The sequence below is a fragment of the Leptodactylus fuscus genome, chromosome 1 (genome assembly GCF_031893055.1).
Source record: "Leptodactylus fuscus isolate aLepFus1 chromosome 1, aLepFus1.hap2, whole genome shotgun sequence".
NCBI classification, from domain to species: Eukaryota; Metazoa; Chordata; class Amphibia; order Anura; family Leptodactylidae; genus Leptodactylus; species Leptodactylus fuscus.
The window spans coordinates 123,297,786-123,315,691 of record NC_134265.1 but is presented as its reverse complement, the minus strand read 5'-3'; positions in this window follow the sequence as shown (position 1 = coordinate 123,315,691).

Sequence of the window (17,906 nt, the reverse complement as noted above, 5' to 3'; positions counted from 1 at the left end):
ATAGTGCCAGTTTCTGACTGGTAATTCAAAGAATATATTGGGGTTACGTGCACCCACAATTTTTACTACTGGTATACAGTGCCATTGTCTGACTGGGAATTCAAAGAATATATTGGGAATACAAATACCCTCATTTCTTGCTACTGCCATATAGTGCCAGTTTCTGACTGGTAATTCAAAGAATATATTGGGGTTACGTGCACCCACAATTTTTACTACTGGTATACAGTGCCATTGTCTGACTGGGAATTCAAAGAATATATTGGGAATACAAATACCCTCATTTCTTGCTACTGCCATATAGTGCCAGTTTCTGACTGGGAATTCAAAGAATATATTGGGGTTACGTGCACCCACAATTTTTACTACTGGTATACAGTGCCATTGTCTGACTGGGAATTCAAAGAATATATTGGGAATACAAATACCCTCATTTCTTGCTACTGCCATATAGTGCCAGTGTCTGACTGGGAATTCAAAGAATATATTGGGGTTACGTGCACCCACAATTTTTACTACTGGTATACAGTGCCATTGTCTGACTGGGAATTCAAAGAATATATTGGGGTTATAAATACCCTCATTTCTTGCTACTGCCATATAGTGCCAGTTTCTGACTGGTAATTCAAAGAATATATTGGGGTTACGTGCACCCACAATTTTTACTACTGGTATACAGTGCCATTGTCTGACTGGGAATTCAAAGAATATATTGGGAATACAAATACCCTCATTTCTTGCTACTGCCATATAGTGCCAGTTTCTGACTGGGAATTCAAAGAATATATTGGGGTTACGTGCACCCACAATTTTTACTACTGGTATACAGTGCCATTGTCTGACTGGGAATTCAAAGAATATATTGGGAATACAAATACCCTCATTTCTTGCTACTGCCATATAGTGCCAGTGTCTGACTGGGAATTCAAAGAATATATTGGGGTTACGTGCACCCACAATTTTTACTACTGGTATACAGTGCCATTGTCTGACTGGGAATTCAAAGAATATATTGGGGTTATAAATACCCTCATTTCTTGCTACTGCCATATAGTGCCAGTTTCTGACTGGTAATTCAAAGAATATATTGGGGTTACGTGCACCCACAATTTTTACTACTGGTATACAGTGCCATTGTCTGACTGGGAATTCAAAGAATATATTGGGAATACAAATACCCTCATTTCTTGCTACTGCCATATAGTGCCAGTTTCTGACTGGGAATTCAAAGAATATATTGGGGTTACGTGCACCCACAATTTTTACTACTGGTATACAGTGCCATTGTCTGACTGGGAATTCAAAGAATATATTGGGAATACAAATACCCTCATTTCTTGCTACTGCCATATAGTGCCAGTGTCTGACTGGGAATTCAAAGAATATATTGGGGTTACGTGCACCCACAATTTTTACTACTGGTATACAGTGCCATTGTCTGACTGGGAATTCAAAGAATATATTGGGGTTATAAATACCCTCATTTCTTGCTACTGCCATATAGTGCCAGTTTCTGACTGGTAATTCAAAGAATATATTGGGGTTACGTGCACCCACAATTTTTACTACTGGTATACAGTGCCATTGTCTGACTGGGAATTCAAAGAATATATTGGGAATACAAATACCCTCATTTCTTGCTACTGCCATATAGTGCCAGTTTCTGACTGGGAATTCAAAGAATATATTGGGGTTACGTGCACCCACAATTTTTACTACTGGTATACAGTGCCATTGTCTGACTGGGAATTCAAAGAGTATATTGGGAATACAAATACCCTCATTTCTTGCTACTGCCATATAGTGCCAGTTTCTGACTGGTAATTCAAAGAATATATTGGGGTTACGTGCACCCACAATTTTTACTACTGGTATACAGTGCCATTGTCTGACTGGGAATTCAAAGAATATATTGGGGTTATAAATACCCTCATTTCTTGCTACTGCCATATAGTGCCAGTTTCTGACTGGTAATTCAAAGAATATATTGGGGTTACGTGCACCCACAATTTTTACTACTGGTATACAGTGCCATTGTCTGACTGGGAATTCAAAGAATATATTGGGAATACAAATACCCTCATTTCTTGCTACTGCCATATAGTGCCAGTGTCTGACTGGTAATTCAAAGAATATATTGGGGTTACGTGCACCCACAATTTTTACTACTGGTATACAGTGCCATTGTCTGACTGGGAATTCAAAGAATATATTGGGAATACAAATACCCTCATTTCTTGCTACTGCCATATAGTGCCAGTTTCTGACTGGGAATTCAAAGAATATATTGGGGTTACGTGCACCCACAATTTTTACTACTGGTATACAGTGCCATTGTCTGACTGGGAATTCAAAGAGTATATTGGGAATACAAATACCCTCATTTCTTGCTACTGCCATATAGTGCCAGTTTCTGACTGGTAATTCAAAGAATATATTGGGGTTACGTGCACCCACAATTTTTACTACTGGTATACAGTGCCATTGTCTGACTGGGAATTCAAAGAATATATTGGGGTTATAAATACCCTCATTTCTTGCTACTGCCATATAGTGCCAGTTTCTGACTGGTAATTCAAAGAATATATTGGGGTTACGTGCACCCACAATTTTTACTACTGGTATACAGTGCCATTGTCTGACTGGGAATTCAAAGAGTATATTGGGAATACAAATACCCTCATTTCTTGCTACTGCCATATAGTGCCAGTGTCTGACTGGGAATTCAAAGAATATATTGGGGTTACGTGCACCCACAATTTTTACTACTGGTATACAGTGCCAATTTCTAACTAGGAATTCAAAATGCGCAAGGCTCCCAGAAAGGGACGTGGACGAGGCCGTGGGCGAGGTCGGGGGAATGGTTCTGGGGAGCAAGGTAGCAGTGAAGCCACAGGGCGTCCCGTGCCTACTCCTGTGGGGCAGCAAGCATTGCGCCACTCCACAGTGCCAGGGTTGCTTGCCACATTAACTAAACTGCAGGGTACAAACCTTAGTAGGCCCGAGAACCAGGAACAGGTCTTGCAATGGCTGTCAGAGAACGCTTACAGCACATTGTCCAGCAGCCAGTCAGACTCTGCCTCCTCTCCTCCTATTACCCAACAGTCTTGTCTTCCTTCCTCCCAAAATTCCGAAGCTTTACAGAACAATAACCCAAACTGTCCCTGCTCCCCAGAGCTGTTCTCCGCTCCTTTCATTGTCCCTCAACCTGCCTCTCCACGTCACGATTCCACGAACCTAACAGAGGAGCATCTGTGTCCAGATGCTCAAACACTAGAGTCTCCTCCATCTCCGTTCGATTTGGTGGTGGATGACCAGCAACCCACCCTCATCGACGATGATGTGACGCAGTTGCCGTCAGGGCATCCAGTTGACTGGCGCATTGTGCGGGAGGAGGAGATGAGACAGGAGTTGGAAGAGGAAGTGGTGGATGATGAGGACACTGACCCGACCTGGACAGGGGGGATGTCAAGCGGGGAAAGTAGTGTGGATGTTGAGGCAGGTGCAGCACCAAAAAGGGTAGCTAGAGGCAGAGGCAGAGGTCAGCAGCTTAGGCGAAGCCAGGCCACACCCGGAATCTCCCAAGATGTTCCAGTTCGTACCCAGCCCCGAAAAACTCCCACCTCGAGGGCACGTTTCTCGAAGGTGTGGAGTTTTTTCAAGGAATGCGCCGAGGACAGATATAGTGTTGTCTGCACAATTTGCCTCTCGAAATTGATTAGGGGCTCTGAGAAGAGCAACCTGTCCACCACTTCAATGCGCCGTCATTTGGAATCCAAGCACTGGAATCAGTGGCAGGCAGCAACGGCAGGACAAAGGCCGCCTGCCGTTCACGCCACTGCCACTGCCTCTGCCTCTGCCTCTGCCACTGCCACTGCTGACTGTGCTGGCGATGCACTCCAGAGGACGAGCCAGGACACCACTTCATCTGCCTCCGCCACTTTGTTGACTTCTACCTCATCCTCCCCTGGTCCTGTCTTATCTCCTTCTCCTGCACCATCAAAGGCACCATCAGGCGTTTCTTTACAACAACCCACCATCTCTCAGACATTGGAGCGGCGGCAGAAATACACTGCTAACCACCCACACGCGCAAGCCTTGAACGCCAACATCGCTAAACTGCTGGCCCAGGAGATGTTGGCGTTCCGGCTTGTTGAAACTCCCGCCTTCCTGGACCTGATGGCAACTGCGGCACCTCGCTATGCCGTCCCTAGCCGTCACTACTTCTCCCGGTGTGCCGTCCCCGCCTTGCACCAGCACGTGTCACTCAACATCAGGCGGGCCCTTAGTTCCGCGCTTTGCACAAAGGTCCACTTGACCACCGACGCGTGGACAAGTGCATGCGGACAGGGACGCTACATTTCACTGACGGCACACTGGGTGAATGTAGTTGAGGCTGGGACTGCTTCCCAAACTGGCCCGGTGTACCTCGTCTCCCCGCCTAACATTCCTGGCAGGGACACGAGAAGAACACCCCCCTCCTCCTCCTCCTCTACCGCCTCCTCCTCCGCCACCGCCTCCTCCTCCGCCACCGCCTCCTCCTCCGCTGTTAGATTGACCCCAGCTACGAGTTGGAAACGTTGCAGCACTGGCGTTGGTAGACGTCAGCAGGCTGTGCTGAAGCTGATCAGCTTGGGGGACAGACAGCACACTGCCTCCGAGGTGAGGGATGCCCTCCTCGATGAGACGGCAATATGGTTTGAGCCGCTGCACCTGGGCCCAGGCATGGTCGTTTGTGATAACGGCCGGAACCTGGTAGCAGCTCTGGAGCTTGCCGGACTCCAACATGTTCCATGCCTGGCCCACGTCTTCAACCTAGTGGTGCAACGTTTCCTAAAGAGCTACCCCAATGTTCCAGAGCTACTGGTGAAAGTGCGGCGCATGTGCGCCCACTTTCGCAAGTCGACAGTAGCCGCTGCTAGCTTAAAATCTCTCCAGCAACGCCTGCATGTGCCACAACACCGGCTTTTGTGCGACGTCCCCACACGCTGGAACTCAACGTTTCAGATGTTGAATAGAGTGGTTGAGCAGCAGAGACCTTTGATGGAATACCAGCTACAAAACCCTAGGGTGCCACAAAGTCAGCTGCCTCAGTTTCACATCCATGAGTGGCCATGGATGAGAGACCTTTGTGACATCCTACGGGTCTTTGAGGAGTCCACAAGGAGGGTGAGCTCTGAGGATGCGATGGTGAGCCTTACAATCCCGCTCTTGTGTGTTCTGAGAGAATCCCTGATTGACATCAGGGATAACTCAGATCACACAGAGGAGTTAGGGATAGCATCCGATCCGTCACAGCTGGAGAGTAGGTCCACACATCTGTCCGCTTCACTGCGTTTAATGGAGGAGGAGGAGGAGGAGGAGGAGGAAGAAGAGTTGTCCGATGATGTGATGGTGATACAGGAGGCTTCCGGGCAACTTCGAATCGTCCCATTGTTGCAGCGCGGATGGGTAGACATGGAGGATGAGGAGGAAATGGAGATTGAACTTTCCGGTGGGGCCAGAGGAGTCATGCCAACTAACACTGTGGCAGACATGGCTGAGTTCATGTTGGGGTGCTTTACAACCGACAAGCGTATTGTCAAAATCATGGAGGACAACCAGTACTGGATCTTTGCTATCCTTGACCCCCGGTATAAAAACAACATCTCGTCTTTTATTCCGGTAGAGGGGAGGGCCAATCGCATCAATGCTTGCCACAGGCAATTGGTGCAGAATATGATGGAGATGTTTCCAGCATGTGACAGTGGCGGCAGGGAGGGCAGTTCCTCCAGTAGGCAACCAAGTTCTCACCGGTCCACACAAACGAGGGGCACACTGTCTAAGGTCTGGGACACCTTGATGGCACCCCCTCGCCAAAGTGCCGCCACGGAGGGTCCTAGTGTCACCAGGCGTGAGAAGTATAGGCGCATGTTGCGGGAATACCTTTCCGACCACAGCCCTGTCCTCTCCGACCCCTCTGCGCCCTACACGTATTGGGTGTCGAAGTTGGACCTGTGGCTTGAACTTGCCCTATATGCCTTGGAGGTGCTGTCCTGTCCTGCCGCCAGCGTCCTATCTGAGAGGGTGTTCAGTGCAGCCGGTGGCATCATCACTGACAAGCGCACCCGTCTGTCAGCTGAGAGTGCCGACCGGCTCACTTTGATAAAAATGAACCACCACTGGATAGAGCCTTCATTTTTGTGCCCACCTGTGTAAAGCACCCCAACATGAAACTCCATGTCTGTACTCAACCTCTCCAATTCCTCCGCATCCTCATACTCATCCACCATAAGCGTTGCACAATTCTGCTAATACTAGGCTCCCTCCAACATGATTTCCCCCAACTCTGCTGGTTAGAGGCTCCCTCCACCCTGATTTCCACCAACTCTGCTGGTTAGAGGCTCCCTCCACCCTGCTTTCCCACAACTCTGCTGGTTAGAGGCTCCTTCCACCATGAATTTGCCCAAACTGGGCTGTTTAGAGGCTCCCTCCACCATGAATTGGTCCAAACTGGGCTGGTTAGAGGCTCCCTCCACCATTAATTGGTCCAAACTGGGCTGGTTAGAGGCTCCCTCCACCATGAATTGGTCCAAACTGGGCTGGTTAGAGGCTCCCTCCACCATGAATTTGCCCAAACTGGGCTGTTTAGAGGCTCCCTCCACCATGAATTTGCCCAAACTGGGCTGTTTAGAGGCTCCCTCCACCATGAATTGGTCCAAACTGGGTTTTTTAGAGGCTCCCTCCACCATGAATTTGTCCAAACTGGGGTGGTTAGAGGCTCCCTCCACCATTAATTGGTCCAAACTGGGCTGGTTAGAGGCTCCCTCCACCATTAATTGGTCCAAACTGGGCTGGTTAGAGGCTCCCTCCACCATTAATTGGTCCAAACTGGGCTGGTTAGAGGCTCCCTCCACCATGAATTTGCCCAAACTGGGCTGTTTAGAGGCTCCCTCCACCATGAATTTGCCCAAACTGGGCTGGTTAGAGGCTCCCTCCACCATGAATTGGTCCAAACTGGGGTTTTTAGAGGCTCCCTCCACCATGAATTGGTCCAAACTTGGCTGTTTAGAGGCTCCCTCCACCATGAATTGGTCCAAACTGGGGTGGTTAGAGGCTCCCTCCACCATTAATTGGTCCAAACTGGGCTGGTTAGAGGCTCCCTCCACCATTAATTGGTCCAAACTGGGCTGGTTAGAGGCTCCCTCCACCATGAATTTGCCCAAACTGGGCTGTTTAGAGGCTCCCTCCACCATGAATTTGCCCAAACTGGGCTGGTTAGAGGCTCCCTCCACCATGAATTGGTCCAAACTGGGGTTTTTAGAGGCTCCCTCCACCATGAATTGGTCCAAACTGGGGTGGTTAGAGGCTCCCTCCACCATTAATTGGTCCAAACTGGGCTGGTTAGAGGCTCCCTCCACCATTAATTGGTCCAAACTGGGCTGGTTAGAGGCTCCCTCCACCATGAATTTGCCCAAACTGGGCTGTTTAGAGGCTCCCTCCACCATGAATTTGCCCAAACTGGGCTGGTTAGAGGCTCCCTCCACCATGAATTGGTCCAAACTGGGGTTTTTAGAGGCTCCCTCCACCATGAATTGGTCCAAACTTGGCTGTTTAGAGGCTCCCTCCACCATGAATTGGTCCAAACTGGGGTGGTTAGAGGCTCCCTCCACCATTAATTGGTCCAAACTGGGCTGGTTAGAGGCTCCCTCCACCATTAATTGGTCCAAACTGGGCTGGTTAGAGGCTCCCTCCACCATGAATTTGCCCAAACTGGGCTGTTTAGAGGCTCCCTCCACCATGAATTTGCCCAAACTGGGCTGGTTAGAGGCTCCCTCCACCATGAATTGGTCCAAACTGGGGTTTTTAGAGGCTCCCTCCACCATGAATTGGTCCAAACTGGGGTGGTTAGAGGCTCCCTCCACCATTAATTGGTCCAAACTGGGCTGGTTAGAGGCTCCCTCCACCATTAATTGGTCCAAACTGGGCTGGTTAGAGGCTCCCTCCACCATGAATTTGCCCAAACTGGGCTGTTTAGAGGCTCCCTCCACCATGAATTTGCCCAAACTGGGCTGGTTAGAGGCTCCCTCCACCATGAATTGGTCCAAACTGGGGTTTTTAGAGGCTCCCTCCACCATGAATTGGTCCAAACTGGGGTTTTTAGAGGCTCCCTCCACCATGAATTGGTCCAAACTGGGGTGGTTAGAGGCTCCCTCCACCATTAATTGGTCCAAACTGGGCTGGTTAGAGGCTCCCTCCACCATTAATTGGTCCAAACTGGGCTGGTTAGAGGCTCCCTCCACCATGAATTTGCCCAAACTGGGCTGTTTAGAGGCTCCCTCCACCATGAATTTGCCCAAACTGGGCTGGTTAGAGGCTCCCTCCACCATGAATTGGTCCAAACTGGGGTTTTTAGAGGCTCCCTCCACCATGAATTGGTCCAAACTGGGGTGGTTAGAGGCTCCCTCCACCATTAATTGGTCCAAACTGGGCTGGTTAGAGGCTCCCTCCACCATGAATTGGTCCAAACTGGGGTTTTTAGAGGCTCCCTCCACCATGAATTGGTCCAAACTTGGCTGTTTAGAGGCTCCCTCCACCATTAATTGGTCCAAACTGGGCTGGTTAGAGGCTCCCTCCACCATGAATTGGTCCAAACTGGGTTTTTTAGAGGCTCCCTCCACCATGAATTTGCCCAAACTGGGCTGTTTAGAGGCTCCCTCCACCATGAATTGGTCCAAACTGGGTTTTTTAGAGGCTCCCTCCACCATGAATTGGTCCAAACTTGGCTGTTTAGAGGCTCCCTCCACCATTAATTGGTCCAAACTGGGCTGGTTAGAGGCTCCCTCCACCATGAATTGGTCCAAACTGGGTTTTTTAGAGGCTCCCTCCACCATGAATTTGCCCAAACTGGGCTGTTTAGAGGCTCCCTCCACCATGAATTGGTCCAAACTGGGTTTTTTAGAGGCTCCCTCCACCATGAATTGGTCCAAACTGGGCTGGTTAGAGGCTCCCTCCACCATGAATTGGTCCAAACTGGGGTGGTTAGAGGCTCCCTCCACCATTAATTGGTCCAAACTGGGCTGGTTAGAGGCTCCCTCCACCATTAATTGGTCCAAACTGGGCTGGTTAGAGGCTCCCTCCACCATGAATTTGCCCAAACTGGGCTGGTTAGAGGCTCCCTCCACCATGAATTGGTCCAAACTGGGTTTTTTAGAGGCTCCCTCCACCATGAATTTGCCCAAACTGGGCTGGTTAGAGGCTCCCTCCACCATGAATTGGTCCAAACTGGGGTTTTTAGAGGCTCCCTCCACCATGAATTTGCCCAAACTCTGCTGGTTAGAGGCTCAATCCACCCTGATTTTCAAAACAAATGTTGGTGCCAACCTCAACTTACTACAAGGGCCAAATTCACTGCTGGTGACAAGCTCTCCTCACTGCAAGTGCCAAATACACATGTTTCAAGGTGTTTTCCTACTGTCAGAGAGGTGGTATTGAGTGTGTAAAGTGTGTAGTTGTTAGGCTGTGATGTTGGGGTAATAGAGGGTCTTTGGTGTGTTAGATGCCCCCAGACATGCTTCCCCTGCTGTCCCAGTGTCATTCCAGAGGTGTTGGCATCATTTCCTGGGGTGTCATAGTGGACTTGGTGACCCTCCAGACACGGATTTGGGTTTCCCCCTTAACGAGTATCTGTTCCCCATAGACTATAATGGGGTTCGAAACCCGTTCGAACACACGAACATTGAGCGGCTGTTCGAATCGAATTTCGAACCTCGAACATTTTAGTGTTCGCTCATCTCTAGTTACCAGCCTTTTTTCCCTCTCCTAAGGCTAAGGCTAAGAGCCTTGCAGATATATTTAGACCGAACATTGCCTTTCCGAAGATCTGAGAACTTGCTGATTAATACCTGTGGTCATAGCAGAGGTATCAAAGCCTCTAAACCCACTCTATCCAGGTGGGTTAGGGAGGCTATTTCTTGTTCTCTCCATGCTCAAGACCTTCCGGTTCCTGAGCTTTTACGGGCCCATTCGACTAGGGCAGTATCGGCTGAAAGACGTTCTCTTTCTCTGGACCAGATCTGCTCAGCAGCTACCTGGAGCTCTCACCTAACCTTTGCAAGGCACTATAGACTGGACTGGCGCACTTCTGAAGCAGCTGCTTTTGGTCATTCAGTCTTGTCATCCACTTGCCAAGATCTCCCTCTCTAGGGGAGATTATATGTAGATATGTAGATATTCTATTTTCCCTTAGCCCAAACAGCAGCACAAGGCTCTTTCCCTGTTATCTTGTTGTATTATTTATGTTATATCTGTATTTACTTTTTGATGTGTATTATACTTTATGACTAACACAGGATAGGGGATTTGTTAGTTTCATTAAAAGTTCCATCTGTCCTAACAGTACACAGGGGCAGAAATACCCCAATTGTGCTGCTGTTTGGGCTAAAGGAAAACAGATTATCTATATAATCCTCCAGTCTTTCAATTCACTTTTTTTTACTTTTTTTTCCATTTTAAGTTACAATAGGGAGAAGAGTACAAGTTGTGACATCCAGAATTGTAAAGTATAAAGATATAAATATAAAACAGATCCAGATCTCAATATTTAATTATTAATGTGTAATGACTACTAGCATCCAAACAGTATCTATGAAGTAAGATCCCCTGCTAGGTTTATCCCCTATAAGGAAGGTCTTTTGAAAGGTGCAGTGACCTAAATGTTAAAGGGGCTCTATCAGCAAAATTATGTTAATAAAACCCCACATATGCGTGAATAGCCTTTAAAAAGGCTATTCAGGCACCGTAATTGTTATATTAACCCCCGGTCCCGTTTTTAAATAAAAGCATTAAAACATATATGCTAATCGTAACTGAACGTGCACCATGGGCAGGGATGCACGATGCTACGTCATATTCGGGCACACCTGCCTCTTCTGTCTTCTTGTAGTTACGCCCTCTGGTTCCGTGTCTTCTTCCGTCTTCTTGTCTTCAAATCCTGCGCCTGCGTAGTAGCGCTTCCCTCCGGAGCACTACTGCGCATGCTCACTTGCCAGTCCCCGTAGAACTACACGAGCGTACTGCACACTCGCGAACTGCCATTAAGTAAAATGGCGAGTGAAAACGTTTCTTAGAGGGCAAAAGGAAGGGCACTCACCCATTGGAGAAATTCTTCTAAAAACGTCCTTTATTAAAGCAGACAATCATAATAAAAGCAACCTGGGAGGGATAGACAGCACAGAGGGCGGAAAAATGGTGAATGAGCCTGCGCAGTAGCGATCTGGAGGGAAGCGCTACTACGCAGGCGCGAGATTTGAAGACCTCAAGCCGGAAGAAGACCAATAGGAAGCCGGCAGAAGAGACGGGACCAGAGGGCGTCGCTCCAAGAAGACAGAAGAGGCAGGCATGCCCGAAGATGACGCGGCATCGTGCATCACCGCCCCCGGTGCACGTTTGATAAGATTATGTTATATATATATATGCATACATATGCATATATGTTTTTATGCTTTTATTTAAAAACTGGACCGGGGGTTAATATAACATTTACGGTGCCTGAATAGCCTTTTTAAAGGCTATTCACGCATATGTGGGGCTCTATTAGCATAATTTTGCTGATAGAGCCCCTTTAAATGGAAACAACAAAATAACAACAAAAAATGAATAAATCTGTGGGATAATGGGAAAAAAGTAACATAATTTTTTCATATGCCCATATGAATCATACACTGAATGGCCACTTTATTAGCGACAACCTACTAGCATGCGAAGGGAGGCATGTCAGCTATATTTCCCGGACACAGCTACTTAATGTTACTTTATCTTTCGCTCTCTGCACAATATTCTTTATAATTGTTGATCATTCCGACCTCCATCCATAACAGCACTCCAGTCCATATATGATGGAGAACCATTATACTACATGTCACCCAGCCTGTCACTCAACCATCTGCATAGTAACACACTCCACTCAGTAAACTAGTGTGGGCAAGGTGGAGAAGTCTAAGAGATTTGTATGACATGGTCCTCCACTCGTTGTCACAGGGGACAATGGCTGACAGAATGAGTTTGGGGTAATCACTAGTTATAAAGAAGACATTGCAGAGGGAGAAAGATACCTTAACAATAAGTAGAAGATTAATTGACGCATTATACTATACTGGTTGCATTATACTGTGTGGAGGCACTGTAAGGTATTAGACTATGCATAGGGGGCCTGGCCTTTTACTATGCTTCAATTTTTTGTCAGAATGTTTTTTTTAACACGCAGAAAACTTTATCCATAGTATTACTCCATCTCCATAAGCCTCAACAGGCAGAAAAACTTCATCAGCTCATTCTGCTCAGTGATCTCATTTTTGCACTCTTTCGCCCACTGAAGTCTTCTCTTTCTGTTTCCCTCAGACCACAATTGCACTTGAACTGGTCGTCTGCTGTTATTGCCCATCCATGCTAAGGAGCAATGAGTTCTGCATGTGGACACCTTACTCGTAGCAAAGTTTAGGTACAGTTTGCCTAGTGTACACCAGCTGTTCATCAGATACATTTTAGGCATCCTCTTCTGGCCCCTTTGTCGACAAGTTGTGTACATTCACAGGATTCCCTTTCACTGGAGGCTCTTGCTCAATAACACCATTCCTGCTATTTTAATGACAAAATTGCATAAGAATATTCCATAAGGATGACAGTTTTTGAAATAATGGCCCTGGCTAGTTTGGCACCAATGACCGTTTCTTGTTCGAAACCACTTTTTAATTTTTTCAATTGTAGTGTGAAAATGACCTTGCTGCATTTCAGGGTCACCTGTGTAAATTTACTTGCTTACTGTCCCCATTGGTGGGGAATATACTTTACATAAATCTTTGTACCATAATTTTAAGGCCCTTTGCTACATAGTTACAGGAAATTTTAATAGCAGAGCAATAAGACTGATAAGCATCACCAGGACAGTTTTCCATCCTGTTGTTCTCCCTGGAGAACTTCATAGCATCCTCCTTACTACAGATAAGAGGCTAAACATCAGATAAAAAGGGGGGCTTGTTCTTGGGAAAATAAGAAAGAGGAAATGGTATATGTAGAATAATTTAGGCTCACAAGCCTTCAGAGGGAAAATCTCTTGTGATCTCCTAAATTGTTTTCTGTACTTCTATGATGTACGTTTGAGAAATCTTTTTTTCTTCTATTGAAAAGAGCAATGGTAGTATAAGATATAAAATCAAGTAAGGAGACCTGGGCAAAGATTGATCTTATAACAGAATATGTCAGCCTGACATATTTATTCCAACTCACGCCAGAAAACTGGCGTAGATCTCTACTTGGTGCCAGAGCCTCTTGATAAATCAGCCATGCCTTGTACCTGGTAGGCCCTTTAAGATTGCAGACAGTCTTAATAAATCTTCCCCAATGTGCATGTAGAAGCATTAGGGTAAGTTCACACTGAGTTTTTTGGTCAGGATTTTGAGGCTGTATTCGCCTCAAAATCCTGACCAAAAAGACGGCTCCCATTGAAATCAATGGGAGCCGCTCAAGAAGCGAGGTGCTCATTCTTCAGGCCAAGTCGCCTCGCGATTCGGCCTGAAGACACTCCCTCCTCCGGACTAGGCCTATTCATTGGGCCTAATCCGGAGCGGAGTGCGTGGCTAGGTGCCGGTGAAGTGCACCACCTTTCAGTCGTACCTACCCAGTGCTTCAGGTTACGGTCCAAAAAACCTGATATGAACTTACCCTTAGGCTGAGTTCACAGGGAGTTATTTGGTCAGGAATCCGCCTCAAAATCAGCCTCCAAAAAATCCTCCCAATAGAACTCTATTGAGAGGCTTTTTTTGGAGGATGATTTTGAAGTGGATTCCTGACCAAATTCTTATGGAATAGCTAAAAGCTGCAATTAAATTGTATTCAATTTTACAAAGTAGCAATCCAATACATGGTTAGTTTCAGTCATTCATTTGACATTCTTCAGACACGAATTGCAAGAATAATGTAATTGGTGTATGGCCATGAAACTTGATGCCCAACCTTTCTAAATTATGTGAGAACTTGTCAGAATCTATTTTTAATACATACATCCTCATAATTATTCTTTCACCTTTGGAAAGGGACATCATTCATAGTCTTGTAGATTTTACATAGTGTTTCTACTGGTTGAAGTTGTTGCCAAATTTTTCATTTCTTTAGTATGTACAGAGACCATTAACTTGATAATATTCTGTCTAAACATTTCACTAGTGAATTGGGTAAGACCATTTACTATCTTAGCATTAAATATCTTCTTTGTCTACTTTACTCTGCATATTACAAATGAAGGCAAAAGTTAAAGGGAGTCTATAACCACTTATATAATGTTTTAGTGGTAAAGTAATTTTATCTTTTTTAGGTATCAGTATCAGAGTGCAATTTTTCTTCCAAGAAAGATAATATCTTAATCTATATGTAAATTAGCTGTTCCATGTGCTTGGGGCATGGTTGTGTCTGCCAGAGTACCTGTTGTGTCTGAGGTTGCTGCACATGTCAATACTTATGTTAGATGGTAGTGGTTGGCGACCAGAGGTGGAAATGCGTGCTCTGTCCAAAGTGCATCAAAACTCTTATTTGCCTAAGCATTAAAAGTTGATTTTTGACGGTAAAAATATACACTGACGCAAAAAGGAATGTTCAGTATGCCACTAACAGCCCCTACGATATCATAGAAGTGGTTTAGAAGAAATTTGAGTGGTCCTTGGGCTCTCCGCTTAGGCAACTCCCTTAATCATATGGGTCAAACTGCTGAAAGTTAGAATCTGTCCAGGGACATGAGTCCTAGAGCATTTAGGTAAAATGTCTTGAAAGAACAACCCAATGACAAGTATAATACTTGCTCTGGTATCACAGCCCGCCATAATCAGCATCTTGCCCATACTTCCTGCTGCATGTACCTGCAACCCTAAGGCTTGCTGGAATCTGGCATTGCATCAGACTATTTATGACACCTTCCCACCACAATTAGATACCATACAGGCCCTCATCAACTTGGGAGGTGGGCTGGAGGAGTTCGGTTGAGTGTACTCAGCCTACCCTGTGGCATCACCACAGTCACTGCTACTCCCGTCCTCCAGTTCCCTCCATTAGGTAACGGCAAAAGCTGTATTCCAGTTATTTAAAATCTCCCCTATATCCTGTACTAGTTTGCTAGTAGGTGGGGTTTCCACTTGGACCTCTCCTGAGTATAGGTGGAAATTTGAAATAACCAGAATATCATTTTAGACACAGCAGATCTTTCTTTCCCTATTGACCTGCCACAATATGCATTAAACTGTTATCTGATCCTGCCAAATTTGCTAATTTATTTTTATTTATTTATTATTTATAATTTACAATATATTTGTAGCATTTATCGCCTGCTGAGTAGTGGTTCTAAGTGTGGACAACCTATTTTATGCTGTGTGCTTTTTGCTTCTATTTATTTTTAGTAAGTTGTCTTTTTGAGCTTTTATAGCTCGACACATCTTGTAACTGGTGTAAAACAACCACAATCTGCTAACATCATGCTTTGCGCACCTGTTTACTCATGAACTACAGTTTCTTTTCTTGTATGGCTTACTTTTAGCATAACTTGACAACAGAGAATCCTCAGTATAAAAACTAGCAGTCCTTCATTTGTTTAGGTCTCTGTGTGACGCCCAAACATTCAGACCCTTCATTTTATAAAACAGTCAGACTTTAATCTGGGCTGCAGCAAATTGCTAGAATTTGTGGCCTAGGACATGATTCAATGACAACCTGCAGCAGGAGGAGCTAGGATTTCAAAGTAATGTCCTTATTTTATCCAGGAAAATTACAGAGTAGCAACCAGGCAACACAGTCTGCTCAGTGTCAAAATAAGGAGCTGTGCAATGCCACAAGTTACACAGGCAGCATAATATATACTGTGGATAAATGTAGTCTGTATGGCTCTGTTATATACAGATATAAATATTCCAAATATCTGGCATTTCTTAAATCCCCCACTGCTGGAGAAGTCAGCAATAAACTGAGAATAGGAATAGATGAAATGGAAGGTTTACTATTAATGGCCAGAATAGTCATAAAGGTTTAAAGGCGTAGCATACCAGTAGTAAATGGTAAAACATGTTTCCTTAGGCTTTGTCCTGAAACAATATAGGTTTGTGTATGAGTATGGAAGATGTCATTTTCCTTGTATACGTGAAGACAAGATCCAACATTACAGTTAAACTTGGAATGAGCGAAGCTTGAGCAGTGGCCATGTTCCATGAGTCTGCGTCCTATTCATTGTGAGTGGTATGTTTTATAAAGAGTAATAATAATTCCAAGTCCTCTTGCCAGACCGTGTCCCCAGCGCCGATGCAGACAGCAGGCCTGTGAGCCGAGTCCAGCCACTGTAATTGCATTTCAGTGTGTTCAGCACAAAATGAACCATTAAAATGACTTCCCTGTTTCTTTCTCCCAAGGGAATTTCTCCTCCGCTCTTGATGTGTCTCTGTAGTTGAAATAATAACAATTTCCTGACTGGCTTTGAAATGTAGATACTCATGAGTCTGAAAGTCACCACATGGCCATATCTAGACCGTTACTCACCCTCAGGTCTCCTGGCCATGGTTCTCTGCTAACAACAATTTTTAGTTGCCAAATCGAACAATAGCTCATATTTTAGCTAAAAATATATTAATCATATACAATCAGACAGACTTGATGGTAAAATAGTCACATCTACAAAGTGTTAGCCAGATTTACTTTCAAGGTCAAATCTGAGGGCACCATGCCATACATTAGTAATAGGGATTACACAATTAAACTTATTATGCTTAAAACATGTTGAACCAAGAGGACGATTCATATACTGAAAAGAAGTCTATCACTTGTACAAAGCACAGATAATGAATCTTAGTTATTACTTAAACTGGCTATCCATTGCGATATCCTGCCCCCTTTTACATGCATGCAGGGTCAGATTTGTCTATAACGCACAACACCAAAGGTCAGGAGATCCCATAAAAGTGAGTTATGCTGTCATTTTTTTTTAATTTGCCCAATACCTATTGGATTAATCCAATAGGTAGCAGTCAATATTTAATTCACCCCTCATAGTATGCTGTAAACAGTGACGTAACTAGGAATGGCGGGGCCCATGGCGAACTTTTGACATGGGGCCCCCCAACCAACACCGAAGACCTCAACCGACCCCCTCCTCCACACTCTATTATGTCCCTTAGTAAGCCCTGCACACAGTATTATGCTCCATAGTGACCCCTGCACACAGTATTATGTCCCTTAGTGGCCCCTACACACAGTATTATCCCCCATAGTGGCCCTTGCACACAGTATTATGTCCCTCAGTGGCCCCTGCACACAGTATTATGTCCCTCAGTGGCCCCTGCACACAGTATTATAGCCCATAGTGGACACCCATAAACAATTATTATACTCTGGGGTCTTTTCAGACCCCAGAGTATAATAATCGGAGACCCGGGGGAATAAAAACATAAAAAAGTACTGTTTCTTACCTGTCCCCGGCTCCTACGCTGTCTTCTCCGCTGCCATCCTTGTTCTATGATGTCGTACGTCACATGACCCGGGACGCAGGCCGGGTTCATGTGATGTCAGACAAGAAAGAAGGAGGCCTGGCAGGATCGTGGAGAGGTAAGTAACTGTGTTTGTTACGTTCCCTTACCTTTCCCGGTCCACCGATCATTATACTGTATAGTGATAGCAGCGGTAGCGGCTGCCACCGGGCCCCTAATGTCCCGTGCCCTGTGGCAGCTGCCTCCGCTGCTATGGTGGTAGTTACGCCCCTGGCTGTAAAGTATGTACTGACACCAAAGTATGTTGGGAAATCATGTTCTTCAGCATCAGCACAGAATGTGCAGCTCCGCCTGAAGCTAAAGCAGAGGCAGGCATGAAAAGGAGTGATTATGGGTGGGTAAAATATTGTCTGCTAC